This window comes from Cricetulus griseus, chromosome 4 (assembly GCF_003668045.3).
Source record: "Cricetulus griseus strain 17A/GY chromosome 4, alternate assembly CriGri-PICRH-1.0, whole genome shotgun sequence".
Classification (NCBI taxonomy): Eukaryota; Metazoa; Chordata; class Mammalia; order Rodentia; family Cricetidae; genus Cricetulus; species Cricetulus griseus.
In genome coordinates, this window is record NC_048597.1 from 187,287,365 (window position 1) to 187,304,147 (window position 16,783).

Sequence of the window (16,783 nt, forward strand, 5' to 3'; positions counted from 1 at the left end):
ATTCAATGACAATAGAGAAATGTGCGTGGCTTCAGGATGCTGTGTCCAACTCCCCCTTTTGTTTTATTGGGTGTTCCTGAGCACATGCCTAAGGTTCTCCCTCAACTCCAGTATTTACTCTTTTTACAATTTTATATTTTGTCATTATGAGTAGTAACTAACTTATATATTATGTTTATTATTTTATAGATAGTAGTTTAGTTATTGGGGATCAAAGCTTATTGTGTATAGTCTCAGAATATAGACAAAAATTGTTAGTCTCTACCTACTAATACTACTTATTCAATTACTAAATATTTTTATATGTATTGTGATTTTAATTGTTAAGAAAAACATATCTGCAAAATTATGGTAATATTCTACATAATATTTTATATTTTATTAAATATTTATAAGCATTTAGGTATAAAATAAATTACACATACAGTAGTGATGTTATACAATGACATTAGTGCTGAAAAGCTATTGTCTCCAAGGGATCTGGTAGTCATTGTGAGTTCTTAATGTGATTCATTAGTCATGTGCCATGATGTTGCTGTTAAAAAGCACATGTTGATAATATATGAAGATATACCACAAAAGTCATGTCTACTCTTTATAACTATATTGTATAGTTGTACATATGATTGTATACATGTAGCATTTACAACTAGTATTGACTATAGTAAGTAAATATTTTTGTTTTATATATTTTTGTTTTTTCCTTCTTTGGTTTTGTGTGTGATTGATGCTGGCCATCAAACTGGGGGCCTCCTCATACATGCTAGGTTAGTGTTCTAATATTGAGCAGCGAGCCCAAACCTACTGTTGTTTTACTTTTACTTCTTCTGTTTTTTTTTTTTTTTTTAACACACCGATAATCAGTGCAACATTATGCTTGTTACAACCTCATATAGTTCATTTTACTGAATCAAGAGGCCATGCAGAGTGAACCACTCTGGGTTTTTGTAAGTACATTATATGACACACAGTGATGGAACTTACAATGTATTTCTCAGAATGTCATAATGTATATTTGTACTTGTTAAAATCAACCTATAGAATAAGAAGAAATAATTTCCAGTAAGGAATGTGTGTGTTTCAAGAACATAAAAAAATTTACTGAGGCAAATTGCTTGGAAAGATGGGATTAAAAGAATAGATTGAGATTTAGAAAACTTTATCAGTTGAGTGGTATACTTCCCATTCATAGATAAGTCTCAAAGCATTGGGGAACATTGGATTCCTGTACTGGTAATACAGGGACTACTATACATGTTTGGATACAAGCAAGTGGGGAACATGAAAAATATTTGGATGTGGGCAGGAGTCCTCAAAAGAACAGGCTCTCTATCAAAGGATAAACAACAATGGCACAGTTCTCCGCATAAAGGGAAGATTAGCATGTTTATTTTTCATGACATTGACTATAAATGGAAAATAGATTGAAAACCTTTCTTTGTGCACCATAAAATTTCATAGCCCTCATGAGTTTAGAGATTGGTTTTACATTGCATTTGAAAGACACACCAGGTGAATTACTTTCAGTCACCAGATGAATGACTTTGTGGGTCAGTGGGATCCTTCATTTTCAATCACATATCTATTCTGAAGGAATGTTACTTCTCTCAAGCTCTTGACAAACTCTCTCTCTCTCTCTCTCTCTCTCTCTCTCTCTCTCTCTCTCTCTCTCTCTCTCTGTGTGTGTGTGTGTGTGTGTGTGTGTCTGTGTGTTTATCTTATAGTCTTTAGCAGCTCTTTTTTTATAGTTAGTAAAAGCTCTTAGAACCCATGGTTATATATTCTGTTGTATCCTTCCTAATATATACCAGCTCTATGTAAATATGGGAGGCAGAAGTCAGGATTGAGGCAAGATGGCCCAGGAAAGGAGTAGTATTCTTCCAGTTCCATAGTATCCAAGAGCAACCTTTATAGTTTCAGTATAAACACACAGATTAAAAAGTGTCAAAGCAATTTGTATATTGGGAAATATGTTGTGCATAAATGAACATTTGATAAAATGGTCAAAAGCAGAGGTGTGCAAAGGAAACTAATGTTTCAAAATTATTGAAGTATCTTTTTGTGTGTCATTTTGGTTTTGGTTGCATATAGTTATTAATAAGGTATTGATAACTGAAGGAAGACATACACTCCCACTTTTGGGAAAGTATACACAATTCAGACAATCATTAAGTCTTTTCTAACTTTAAACTCATTGAAGAAAGATGGGTGTGGCATTGGGATGTCAACGTACACACATGTAGGTGCTGGTCTTTAACATAATGAAAAGCACACCAGAGACCATTTCTAACCCCACCTTTTAATAGAAATGGCAGTAACAACAATAAAACAAGCAGGTTTAAATTTAGATAACAAGAAACACAAATCATGGGAAAAATTTTAATGTTTCAATGTAGGGGAAATGAGAGAGTCCAGTTTCATTAGGAACACAGCTAACCTTGGCTTCAGGAAGCAATGGCCATGGTTCATTTTAATGGAATCTTTGAAGTGGTTTCTAGTAAAATTTGTGGTGAATGTGGAGTGGATATCATTTGCTTTAATTCAGGGGTGGAGAAACAGTTTGCAGTGTTCCAAACTAGAAGTTACTATTAAGGCAAGGAGACATGTAATAAGTAGAAGCTTGGCTATAGTGGTAGGAAACAAATGGGAGCTATAAACAGAATGTCCCCCTCAGTCTGGAAAGCACATCTGATCAACTAGTAGAGGAACCTTCCTTGGACTTTCAGGTTTTATTGTGCTTTTAATTACTTAAACATGCAACTCACAGAACCACATGGGTATGTGGACATCAATAATTCATAATTATCAGATATTTTTAATGTAGTGAAATTATTCTGATTATAGATGTAAATGTGGAATATTTATAACTACTCAAAAGCAATAGAGCAAGAAAATGAGGTGATAAAATGTACAACCATTTAGTAATGGAAGAAACATACATGGCCCTATATATGTGTCTCCAACTTTATGTAAAAACTGAGTTTTACCCTGTTTCATATTCCCCAAGTCCCTAAATAAAACACCAGTTTAACAAATTGGTTAATCTACTTAATATAAAACAATTGCCCATTTTTCTCCATTAAAATGTTTTGAGCCTTTATAATTGGGTAAAGCAGAGTAAAACAAATACTATCCAATGCTACAAATAACAGTCACATGTTAATTGCTGGCATAGAGAAAAGACAGAAATCCCAGCATTTCTCATGAAGAAATACTACATGCTTTTTCCTTAAATTTAATAGACCTCTAGCTAGTGTGCCTTTCTTTATAATGCTTTCCATATGTTTATTATTCTCTTTTAGAAAGACTAAATTATTAACCTAATTTTTACATCAAAAGCATTCATGGTTTTATGTAGACTCTTACTAAACCATGTTAAAATGCCACCAAACTACAAGTTTTTCTTAATGTAATTGGTTTATGTGGTTCTCAAAGAGGATTTAAAACAATTTCCTCTACTACCTAGCCAAACCTTTCTTTCTTTTTACTTCCTACTTGTTACAAAGGATGTAATTGTGCAAAATTGAGACAAGTCACAGAATTTCCAGAAAAACCCCTTGATAATGGTGCTCTTAGTTGGCAAACTTATGACAGTCATTGCAGTTGCTGCCTTAGCCAACAATATCAAATTTTAGCATATATCTTATTTATGAGCAAAGCCTTAGTGGAGAGCAATGAGTAGCAGATATATTTCTAAATGCATGCATTAGATATTATTTATTTACATTTAAAAAGCTGTGTAAAACAGATATATAAAAAGAAAGGATGCAGGGGACTTCTAAGTTAAGATGTTAGTTGAGAATCTTCCTCTTTGCCACTCTATGTAAAAGAAGTGTTAATGCAACAGAGGAGAACTGATATTACAAGGAGAGAGAGAGAGAGGAGAGGGAGAGAGAGAGAGAGAGAGAGAGAGAGAGAGAGAGAGAGAGAGAGAGAGCACTAAAAGTGAAGAAGGAGATAACAGTATAGCTACAGATCACAGAGATGTAGAAAGTCACCCCTAAAAAGTAGGAAATGCCCTGAGGAGAATATTTAAATAAAGGATGACTACAGAACCCCAAATATAGAAGACTAGGAGCGATGCCTCCATATCATCTTGTTACTAAAAATCTAAGTGTGCAGATGTGAGACATGAAAGCTATCATGAGAAATCTATCAGAATAACACCAAACTTCAACAGAAACTGAAAGAAGGGACAAATGTATATCAAAGTTGCCCATCACTATTGCTGTGCCCAGAATATTATCATGAAAAACTGAAGGAGAAACAAAGACATTCCATGACAAACAAAAGCTAAATCAATTCATAACTGACAACTATATCAGCATTGCAGAAGAAAAACACACAAAGAAGGGAAATAAATTCACAGTTATGAAAGCTTAGTAAGAATAAATCTTATTGGAAGGAGAGACAGACAAAATGAAACTATGAAAACTATGAAGATTGAATAATATATTTTTGAATGACTGTTTGACTAGTAAAGAATCCAGGGGAGAAATGATTTTTTAAACAACAAATTAAAATGAAAACATGACTTAGGAAACCTGTGAGACATGATGATGGCAGTTATAAGTAGGAAATCTTTATTTCTGTGTTACTGCATCTTAAAAAAAAACTCAAATAAACAGTATAGTCATGTACTCTTGGTCATAGAAAAAGACAACTAGCCAAACAAGGATTTAATAGATGTAGAGAACTGTGATTATCAGTGCAGAAATTAATAAATGTACTTAAAGAACAATAAAAAGTTCCAAGCAATGCAGAGTTGGTTCTTTGAAAATAACAAAATCAACAAGAGGCTAACTAATCAAAAGGAAGTCCAACTTAACAAAATAGTTGGAGACAAACTATAAGATATTACACAGAATTTTAAAGTTAGAAGATAATTAGAGAAAATTTTGGACTATTTCAACAATTTGAAAAGCATAGGATAGATGAATTTCTAAACACATGTCACCTACTTAAATTAACCAAGAGAATACAGATGACCAAACACAGTCAGTGACAAATAATGAGGTTAAAGTAGTAATGAAAAATTTCACAACAAGAATATTCCTGGAACAGATTTACTGCCAATTTCTACCAGTGCTCCAGAGAACTAATGCTAATATGATTTTTCCAGAAAAGTTCTCAAACTCAAAAAATACTGATAAAAACAAACAAAGAAAAAACCCTGGACAAATTATGCTAATGGATATAGACACAAAAGTTTTCAATGAAAATACTTGGTAATTTGATTCAGTAGAACAATTAAATGATTTTATACCATCATTAAGTTAGTTTTAATCCAAAGATGCAATGAGGATTCAACAGATAGAAATTATGTATCTTTACGGTAGGAGTGTTGAAGAAACTAGATATCAAAGGATTACGCCTTTGTTTTACGTATTGTTTTTCTCTTAAACAGGCAGCAATAATCTGCCTCCCATATTCTTTATCCCTTGTTTTTTGAGACAGTATCTTTCAGGAGGAACTGTGACTCACCATGTGGCTGGTTGAATACTGAACCCCAGGAAGTCACCTGTCTCCACTTCCCCAGTGCTGGGGTTACAAGAGTTGTCGCTGCAGGGCCTTTTACCTGGGTAGTGGGGGCTAGTCTCAAACTCTTAAATATGCAAAGGTGATCTGGAATTCCTGTCCTTCCTGCCTCCACCTGTGTTCTGGGATGACTGGGACATAGTACCATGTGAGGCTTCCACACTGCTTAGTTTAGCAAAATCAAAACAAAACAAAATTATCCCTAAGACCAGGGTTGCACAGGCTGCTATAATCTTCACGTTTCCTGGAAAATTGTGTGATTCCCTCCAGAATAAGAGGAAACTATTGAAAAATAATTTACTCAATACGAAAAATTATTAGTAGGTAGTTATTGTGTTTGAACATATTTAGAAACTAAGTCTGTGTAACTTCAATTTATAAGCTGGGTTAAAACTTGATTCTAACATAGGCTCATTAATATGCTTTTCTGAAGAAAATGATGTGGCTGGAGAGATGGCTTGGTGCTTAAGAGCACTTGCTGCTCTTGCAGAGGACCTGGATTCTGTTTCCAAAACCCATGAGGGACACCTTACAATCAGCTGTGACTCTAGGTCCTGGGGACCCACCAGCACCTGCACATATACAGCATACCATCCCCCACACACATCACACACAGACACATAATCAATATAAAAATTAATTTTTTTGAAAAGGAAAGTGATTTTTATTTTTATAAAAATGCTTTTATTATTAGGATAGAAATTGTCACACAGAAGGTAATTAATAAGTGTTTTTGGCTCAATGAGCAACCTGAAATAATCCAGCACATTTGACACAAATAATTTGTCCAAAGAATATGTTCCCTGGTGAGGAGATTTATAAACAACTGGAAACATTCGGCCGATTCCAGGGAGGGGTTCCAGAGTGTGTGATTTGATGTTACTGAACTCTCTGACTACTGCCTTTTTTACTTGAATTTAACCTTCACTAGTACTGTTAAATAAATAAATATGGTATTGTATATTGGGAGGCCTATTTCTAATTGGGAGCCATTTTAATATAACACTGTACATTACTTTCACCCCATCAAACCAGGACTGGAAATAGTTTGGCAACCTATGAGAAAATTATCCAAATAATAAAGCTGAGATATTTGTGCTTGTTCATATATGAAACATTAAAATGTATTTATATTAAGCATGTCAATACCTTAAGAAATTTCTTGGGGAAAATCTTTCTCTATAGGATGTGGAAAATATTATTAAGACTAATTTTGTGAGGTTAAAAATAAAGGCTGTGGTTCAAAGGGTGTGTTTAAGGACTAGTTCTCTCTCCTTTGCTCTCATAGTAACTACAGATAACTAAATAAAGGTCGTGGTTCTCAATGTGTTTTTGCTTCAGTAAGCATTCCTTGAGGAGACATTTGTTTACATACTCCAAACTTACTGTTTTCAATTGAAAGTGCAAGCTTATACAGTAGATTTCCTATTCTGTGAAGACCAAAAAATGTATTTACGTTTTCTTTTAAAAATATTTTATTATATTGTTTTTTGTGTGTGAGGGCTTTGCCTGCCTGTATGTCTGAGGACTGTTTCCATGCCTGGCCCCTCCTGAGGTCAGAAGACCTCATTTGATCCCCTGGGACTGTAGTTACATTGTGAGCTGCCGTGTGGGTCCTGAGAATTGAACCTGGGTCCTCTGAAAGAGCAGCCAATGTTTTTAACCACGGAGGGAACTCCCCAACACTTATTTCCTTTTTCTGCACAGTTCTTGAAAATAAAATAGGATCAGGCAGTGATGGCACATGCCTTTAATCCCAGCACTTGGGAGGCAGAGGCAGAGGCAGAGGCAGGCGGATCTCTGTGAGTTCAAGACCAGGCTGGTCTACAAGAGTTAGTTCCAGGACAGGCTCCAAAGCTACACAGAGAAATCCTGTCTCAAAAAAAAGAAGGAAAATAATTTAGGGTCTATATCCAGTACATCCTATAGCAAAGTGTGTTAGCATGCTTTTCAGCTATAAGAAAGATAACATGACTCTAAAAGGATAACAGATTGATCTAATAAAGCATGAATTTTGCATTTACACCTAATAAATAATTTTTATTTCTAAAGTATCAGTCCAATAAACATAAAAATACAAACTTGATTCGACTCAGTGTTGCTGGCACACATGTTTCTAGGGCTGATCACTTGGTATTGGATAATCAATCAGGGGGGATCATCCCTGGGATAGAGTAATTCTTACTCTCAGCAGTTACCAATTGCTTATAACCTTTCATCTAAAGGCAGGGCCCCCATCCACACTGGGATGTTAACTAGTGTTGAAATTATTCAGGACTTGTTTAGGAGGCTTGATACAGTCTCAGAGAAGACTTCCTGGTCCTCTGCTTCTTACCACATTTCTGCCTTCTCTTCCACTATGTCCTCTGAGTCTTAGGTGCAGGAGTTGTATTGCAAATTTATCTGTAACACTCTCCTGCTACAAAAGAAACCTCTTCAATGAGAGATGTGATCTATATTTGTCTGTGGGTGTAAGGATAAGTATTTACAATGAAGTTAGGTGTTGGGCTGGTTTAGGAAAATGGCAGCAGTAGGTTCTCCTGTGAGATCCATGTGCTTACAGCTACATATTGCTGGCTAAGTTTCCAGTACCAGGCATGATGTCCCTTCTGTTAAGAGATTCTCAATTCCATTTAAACAGCTATTGGTTGCCATCAAGATACTATCCAGACAAATGGATGGAACTAGAAAATATATTGAGCGATGTAACCCAAACCAGAAAGACAAACAGCATATGTTCCCTCTCATCTGTCATCATTCTAACTCTATCTGCAGGTGTTGAGTACTGAACCTGGAGTAACTACAGAACCAGGAACGTAAAAAAAAGAAAATGACTGTGAAGGATAGAGCCCTACATAGAGGGAAAGAATGATATAGGTGATATGGAGAGGAGAATGGAAAAAATGGGGAAGGAGCTTTATTTTGAGAGGACAATACAAAAAGGAGAGTAGGAGGGAAGGATAAACAATAGTAGGGATGCTTGGAAATATATAGAGAATCATTATCTTATATTGACATAAAATTTCATATAGTGTGTGTGTGTGTGTGTAAATATCTATATCTTAAAATGAAGTGACACCAGTTGAGGTGGTAAGAATCTCTCCAAGAGCCAAGGACTGTCTAGAAAGCAAGCAAGCAAGCAAGCAAACAACATCATAAAGGAAAACTCCAAAACCAAAAACTTAAGTACCAGGCCATGAGAAACCTCCTTTTAAATTGTTGGTCAGGGAAAACTAAAAGACACCCAAAGTGGTATAAGCTATTGCTCTTGCTTTTGCCCTTGACCACCTGCAAGAATTGAAGGCAAGTCTCTATTGTTGAAGATGTAACACACAGTAGACATAGTAGATTTTAATTATGGGCTAGTTTGTTGTTGTGCCTTATTTAGCATAATAGTTTCCAGGATTCAATATTCAACTTAAATAAATATATATGACCTTTTGTATTCTAATGAGAATATATCCTAATATTCAAGTGTGAGGAGTTTTGGAATATGGCTCACTTGGGACAAAGATTTCCATAAAACAATGAGGTACCTGAGTTTGAATCCCAGAACCTGTATAAATCCAGGTATGATAGTGCATTTCTGTAATTCAAGCACACCTATGTCTAGATGGTGACAGAGGCAGCAGAATTCTCAGAAGTTCATCAGCCCCTTAACTTGTTATGCACAGTGGCAAATAACAAGAGATTCCATCTCAAACCAGATGCAAGATGAAGAGCAACACCCAGGGCTGACCTCTGGCCTCCACATGCATGTCATGGCACATACGCCTGGATACTCACATATACATATGCCATACAGAAACAAAGATTTTTTTCAGGAAGAAAAATACGTATAAGAAAAAATAATTGAAAATAATGTGTAGTTCCATGAAAATAGTGTAGGAATTTATTAAACCTGTCTAGATTTTTATTAATACTCTGTATTTAGTGAACTGTACTCCATGGTCTCAAATATAAGTGGGCAAGCATACTGTTAGGAAAAGCATGCAAGTTGCCCTAGTTTATTTTCTACTGCTGTGATAAACAACAGGACTAAAAGCAAATTGGTGATGAGAGTGTTTGCTTCATTTTACAATTTATAGTCCATCATGAAAGGACTCAGGGTGGGCACCTGCCAAAGAGGAATGCTGCCCACAGGCTATCTCTCTATACTCTGCTGAATCTACCTTTAGAATCCCAGCATCCACAGTGGACTCAGCCCCTTACATTAATTACTACTTGAGAAAATGCCTCCACAGACTTTTCCTAAGGTCAATCTCACAGAAGAATTTTCTCAATTGAAGTTCTCTCTTCTCACATGGTAGCAGTTAGTGTCAAGCAAACAAAAAACCTAAGCAACACACAGGATATGAGTTTAAAGTGTAGATTATACACTGACTACATAGCAAAGGCCACCATGAAGAAGGTAGAAAGGTTGCAAATGGTTTCCCTGATCATTATGGTTTGAGGCATATTTGCCTCAAACCCTTCTATATTTGCACACTTCTTCCAAAATGATGGTGTTGTTTGGGAGAGACTGTGAAACTTTCTGGACAGGGTACTTATCTGGAAGTGAGACTGGAGGGTTGTTTCTGGGTTTGGGTTGTAGTCCAAATTATCCCATCCGCAGGCAAACACTTCTGTCACCACAGCTGGGAGCTCTTCCCATCACCACTCCTTCCCTGACATAATGTACTGTATCCTCTGAACTGGGAGCCTGAGTAAGTCTTGAATCTCTTCAGCTGTTTTTGTTAAGTAATCTGTCATAATGGTAAGTAACAAATAAAAATAACTGCTACTTGGCATGGTGGAACACACCTTTAATCCTAGCATTCTGGAGGCAGAGGCCGGTTGAGCTCTTGAGTCTGAGGGCAGCCTGGTCTACCTAATGAGTTCAAGGACAGCCAGATAAACCCCGTCTCATAAAAATAAAGCACAAACAACAAAAACAATAAAACACAAAACAAAAAGAAATGATACTGAGAAATGGGTATTAGAAACATGTCTGTTTATAAAGCATTTGGAGCTAGTTTTCTGGAGAAGTGTGGAACATATTGGAACTGTAGGCTAGAGCATCAACAGAATGCAATAGGCAGAGCTTAATGTGCAGTTTCAGTGGAAAAGCAAAAGAAAAATGTCAAAAGAAAGGCTAACCAAGATGACCCAAGTCATTGGGTTTCAGAGGAGAATAGGGACTCCATCATGAAAAATTTACTAAAGATCCTTTATGTTATATTCTGGCAAAGAAATGGAACATGTTCTTTCTGTGTCCTGAAAGCTTCATTTGGGCTACTTTCAGAAGAAATGAACTGTTTTGTTTGGCAGAGGAAATTCCAAGCATCATAGTATTCAGGCTATGGCAGTTATTACTCATTGCATTTTGCAACATTTCCAGTTCTCTTCCATGGGATATTCCATCACAAATTAAGAAAAAGAACTAATGACTGCTACATAATATATGATTTGGGGACAATCCTGATGAGCATGGACCTTCAATGCATAAACTTGGTCTTTGGGTTAGAAAATGTAGAGGTCAATTTGGTGATGGTCTCTGAGATCCCTTTTAGCTTAAGTTGGCTTGAGATCAGACACTTACTTAAAGGTCTATAGAATACAAGCCGTTGTCATAGGAAAGTAAAAGAGTTCAGTTAGAGGAAACAGACACTGGCAGCCTTAGTCTTTTAGTTTCTAAATTTGGTAGGAAGATACTAGTGAGGAATTATTTCCTAGAGGTATGATTTACCCTAAACATACTGAATACATCCATTTAACAAGAAAAGAAGATGACATGAAATCCCCTTTCGGCCAGTAACATACCATCAGAAACTTGTCTAAATAAAGCATGGTCTAGTATTAGCTAAACAAGATTTCCACCTAAGATGAGTCAATGAAATTGAGCTGAAATCCTTTCCCAACAATGGTTTTAAAGTTGCCTTATATCATTGAAAGATAAGACATATGTATATTATTTCCTAGAGGATTTTCCCGCCCAGTGTGTGTGTGTGTGTGTGTGTGTGTGTGTGTGTGTGTGTGTGTGTGTGTTATATGTATGTGCACATGTATATAGGCATATATACATATATCTGAGTATGCCTGTGAGGACTGAGGCCACTGTTGGTTGTCTTCCTTGTTTTATCTCTACGTATTTTTGGTACAGGTTGTCTTACAGAACCTGCAGCACTGTGGTCACAAAGGCATGCTGCTTTGTTCAGGGTTTATGTGGTGTTGGGGATCTAAACTCAAGTCCTGGTCCACTCACTCTATTGATTGACCATGTCCCCCGTCAGAGGGGAGAAAATCTCTAAGTTGCTTTAGAAGCAGTCATTGATGGAGAGATCTCCACTGTGATGTTAATGCAGTCATGAGGCGTTCCAAATTTATTTATTTTAATATTTATCTTTTTGAAAACCAAATATAGTTTTATCACTTCCCCATTCCCTTTCCTTTCTCAAACTCTCCCTTGGACCCCTTCACTCGCTCTCAGTTTGACAGTGTCTTTTTCTTTAATTATTATTGTCATGCACACATAGACATATAAATACAACTTTTTGAATCCATTTAAAGTGTGGCTTGTATGTATATGATTTCAGGACTGACTGTTTTGTATTGGAAGCCAATTAAGGCATTCATCCTTGGAGAGGCTAATTCTCCCTCTCTCTGCAGTCTTTTGTTGGTTGTAGTTCTTTGTTTGGAGGAGGGACTCATGAGATTTTTCTGTACTTCCTCCATATTAGCATGTCTATTGATATTGCCATTGTTTGGGTCTTGTTTATGCATCCATTTCTTTGTTTGTTTGTTTGTTTGTTTTTTTCGAGACAGGGTTTCTCTGTGGCTTTGGAGGCTGCCCTGGAACTAGCTCTTGTAGACCAGGCTGGTCTCGAACTCACAGAGATCCGCCTGCCTCTGCCTCCCGAGTGCTGGGATTAAAGGCGTGTGCCAACAACGCCTGGCTTTTATGCAGCCATTTCTACACAAGACTATTTCAGAAGACATTCTGATATTCTGACTCTTACAGTTATTAAATATTTTTAGATACATGAGTAGACATAGTCAGAAACCAGTCATTGTAAGACTAATCTATCAATATAATGAAGGAAAACAGATTCATGATAATCTCAAATGACTTAGAAAATCATTGACATTCTTCCCACCCTTAACCAATAATCTATTTGCAATTAACCCTTGAAGAGAAAATCAATTTCCTCCAGTGGAGTGTCACTAGGTCACCATCCACACTCCAGGACAGTCATGCCCAGAAGCAGCTAGTCAACACAAGATGAACTCCATGTGTTTTCTGGGGGTGGGAAGAAGGCTTTTTGTTTTGTTTTATTTTGTTTGTCTTACTGGTTTTTGTTTGTTATGATTTTCACTTTTTATTTTGTTTTTAAGAGAGGGAGAGAGAGAAAACATGAAGTTGGCTATGGCCATGCAAAGGATCTGGGAGTAGCTGGGAGGGATATGATAAAAAATATAGTGTATGAAAAGTTTTAAATGAAAACAATGAAAGTCATTGATATTCTTAACAAAGTAAGAGATTCTAAGCAGAACAGAAGAACAAGATGTAGACAGGAAAAAAGCAGAAATAAAATAGTTTTTATTCCAGATATTCTAGTTGTATATTCAAAATCTCCAAAGAATTTTTAGCAAAATTGTTAAAACCAATAAATATGACAGTACATAAGCACAATACATAATCAAATAAATGGATACACACAATACAAAAATCATAATATATGGATATTCTTAGCTGCAAGAATTCATTAAGTTGAAATAATGAATTTATGATTATATTATCATTAAAATGTCAAATAATAAAGCATTAATCTAGCAATAAACTTTATTTTTTAATAAAAAGTAGCATAATACTATTGAGAGAACTAATATTTAAGTACATGGAAAGATTAAACTTCTGGGTTGGAAGACTTAACATTTGAATGAATGACAACTTTCTCTAAGTTGATCTATTTATTCAATGCCAAACCAATAAATTCTGCATCCACTTTTTTGTGTAGATATTCTATAATTGTTATGCGGTAGTCTATATGGCAAATGTCCTAAAACAGCTATGGAAATGGAAAAGTTAGCAAGTCAGACTTAGATGTGCCTCATATATTGAGTGACATAGACAATGTGCAAAATAATGGGATTGTGAGCACATAGACAGAAACTAGGACATAGTTCAAAGGAATAAGACAAACAATCCCACAGAAATGAAGGTGCTGTACTCAAGCTTATGGGCAAACTGAACATGACCAAAGAGAGGCTTAAATGACCTGAAACACAACATGAGAAGCTTTAAAGGAGCATACAAAGTAATAGTTCCAATTTTTAAGGTTTAAATCAGGCAAAAAAATCTGAATATTTTAAATTTTAATGCTTTATGTAAATTCATAAATTATTTCTGGAATTTTCTGGAAGAGAGGGGTAAATGACCAAGTAGAGCTTGCAGGAGAATCCAGCATATTAGTAATGTTCTAATTACTCAAACTGTGTAGGGAGTAGACTGTATGTATGTAGTATGTTCATTTAGTTATGTTTATAATTATGCATTTATTTTAAAATGTTTTTACACTTAAAGTGACAGAAATTTAGTAGTTAAAGAAAAAAGGGGGATAAAGTATGCCTTTATAACAACATTTGAACATCTGGCCTTCACTTTCTGAACCAATGCTATCAATTAGAATTTTTACCCCTAAAAGTTATTCAAGCCAGTATCCATCAGGTCTTTCAGTCATTTGAGAATGCAGTGAAGAAACCAATTGAGTAAATAAAGCCCCCCAACCCCCAGATGTGTTTGCACAATGCAATCTGTGGCTGGTGAAACATTCTGTGCTGATGTTTCTGAAACCAGAGACCGGAAACATGCAGTGGAAATGAGACCTTTTACTGTTCTTACGCCAACATCAGCATCAATTATAGTGCTGTGTGGGAAAAGTTGTAAGAAATACTGCTGGTTTCTCAAGTCAGCAGATATTTTAATTGTGGCAGATCGGACCCCAAAACTTTATAGCCTTCAGCAACGAATGGCTCTTAGACATTAAACTGATCCCTGATAAAACAACCCTGGGGTTATGAGAAGGGTACTCTGCCAATTTCATCTCTCTGTGGGATCCACTGACATCTGGTTCAGCTGCGGAAGCTGGAAAACTTCTTTAAAATTCTCTTGACAGTAAAAATGGACATGTGGAAAACATTCTAATCTGTTAATCTTTGGTGCTCCTGAACTAGGGACATTTGGCTTTAAACTTCATGATGATAAATATGAAACTTCCAGATCTAGTTGTAAATAACCTAATGGCATTTGAATACAGAATAACACTTTATTTCCCAATGGTACCAAAATATGAATATGCACCTGCATCAACGAGAGGACCCAAGCAGCCCTCTGTCTTTACACTTGGGCTTTATAACTTGTCAACCTTTACATTGGTTTCATTTGGTCAGTGAAAATTAGCAAACAGTGGCAAATAACGGCTGCTTTCTCATCCCCTGTCTCTTCTCCCCTATCATCATTCCCTCTGTTTGCCCTCCACCATGTTTCAAGAGCCTCCTTTTCTCTCCTTCGCTGTATTATACACTTCAAATAATCAAGAAATCACATAACAGAAGCAGTTAAATATTTTATAATGTTGAAAAATGACCTTCAGGATTACTACCTAGATATATTAGGGTGTGAATATGTTAACATGCAAGAAATTGTATGTATTACTCTGTCTCTAAACAGGTAAGCAACTGTCTTTAAAAGCAACAAATTCTAGAGATGATTTATATCTTGTTGTCCCTACAAGATGCCGAAAACTATGCTGAAAGAGGTCATGGTGCAAACTCCTTGTTTTTGCTCCTTAGTTTTTCTCAACTAATACAAACTAAAGTTATCTGGGAAGAGAAACACTGGTCAAAATATTGTCTCCACCTAGTTGGCTGTAGGCAAGTCTTTGGTGGTACTTTCTTGATCAATTATTGATGCAGAAGTGCTCAGACCACTGTGGGTGATGCCACCGTTGAGTAGTATAAGGAAGCAAACTGGGCAAGCCAGTAAGCAGCTTTCCTCCATGACCTCTATTTCAGCTCCTTCCTTGAGTCCCTGCCCCACCTTCTCTCACTGTTGGAGCATGACCTGGGACTTATAAAATGAAATAAACCCTTTCAATCCCAAGTTGTTTGGGTTGCTGTTTTATCCCCCACCAAATCCAGACTAGGAGAGTAGGACACTTCCCTTCATCTTCCATGTTGAGTCAGTCCTTCTATTGCTCCCACTTTGTTTTTCAATGCTTTGTGGCTTTTATTTCTAGCAGTCTTTTATCTCTTTTCCTGATTCTTCTGTCACTAGATCTTTTCATAATGAATATATGTGTTGAAATTTTTATATACTAACTACAAAGCCATAGATTTAAGCTCAGAAAAGGACAATACAAAAGAAATACTGAATATAAATGTAGGTCCATATAGTTACCCATCAAAATATATACTAGAGACTCTTTCTTCTTCTAATTTCAAGAATCATATACCTAGATAAAACAAATACATTAATAAAGAAATGCACTTATACATAAGTTAAAGAGAATAAAGCATAGCAATTATTTCTGACAAACTAATTTTTTTCTTCTGTACTGTACATTGAGTTTTAAGCTCTGAAAGGTAAAATGTCACATGATACTTAAATGCAGGACTTCTAAAATATGAACATTTAAGATCCAAATATTACTCTGTTATCCTGAGCAAACTACTGAAGTTGCCTGTTCCCTGTGTATTCTCATATGTAAAGCTGAAGCACTAATAGCATCAGGGACCATTACTTTTCCTTGCCTTTTCCTGTTGGCTCCATTCTTCAGCTCTCAGTTTTGCCCCCGAGGCTGAAATGATATTATATCATCCAAGAATATCATTTATCTTTCCAGTGAAAGGCTGGCTTCTGAAGTCTGTACTGAATCTAAAGGATGAGTTTTCACTGAGTCCTAACTCATTTACATAAGTTTTCACTGACACCTTAGTTGACACATTTCCAAAGAAAGGAAGAAATAAAAGAAAAACAAACAAAAGAGCACTGAAAATATTTGCATATTGGATATATCTCGTATTATGTGGTTAAAGGCATAGCTGAACTATAGGCACAGGGAATGAATTTGTTTTATGCACATGCAATAACTTTTATAGGTAAGACCTCTATTAGATGAACCCAAAGGTTCACTCCAGAACACTACTTTATGGAAGAAGCAAATGCTTTAAGTTGAGGCAAAAACTCATTGAGATACAGGGAAAG

At 35.9% G+C, this 16,783-nt stretch overlaps 1 protein-coding gene across 3 annotated transcripts in view; it reads left to right on the forward strand.

The window, feature by feature from the left end:
- The window catches only part of Hmgcll1 (3-hydroxymethyl-3-methylglutaryl-CoA lyase like 1), a 130,404-nt gene that overhangs the window by 78,591 nt on the left and 35,030 nt on the right, over positions 1–16,783 (forward strand). The gene's annotated exons all lie outside the window — the stretch shown is intronic.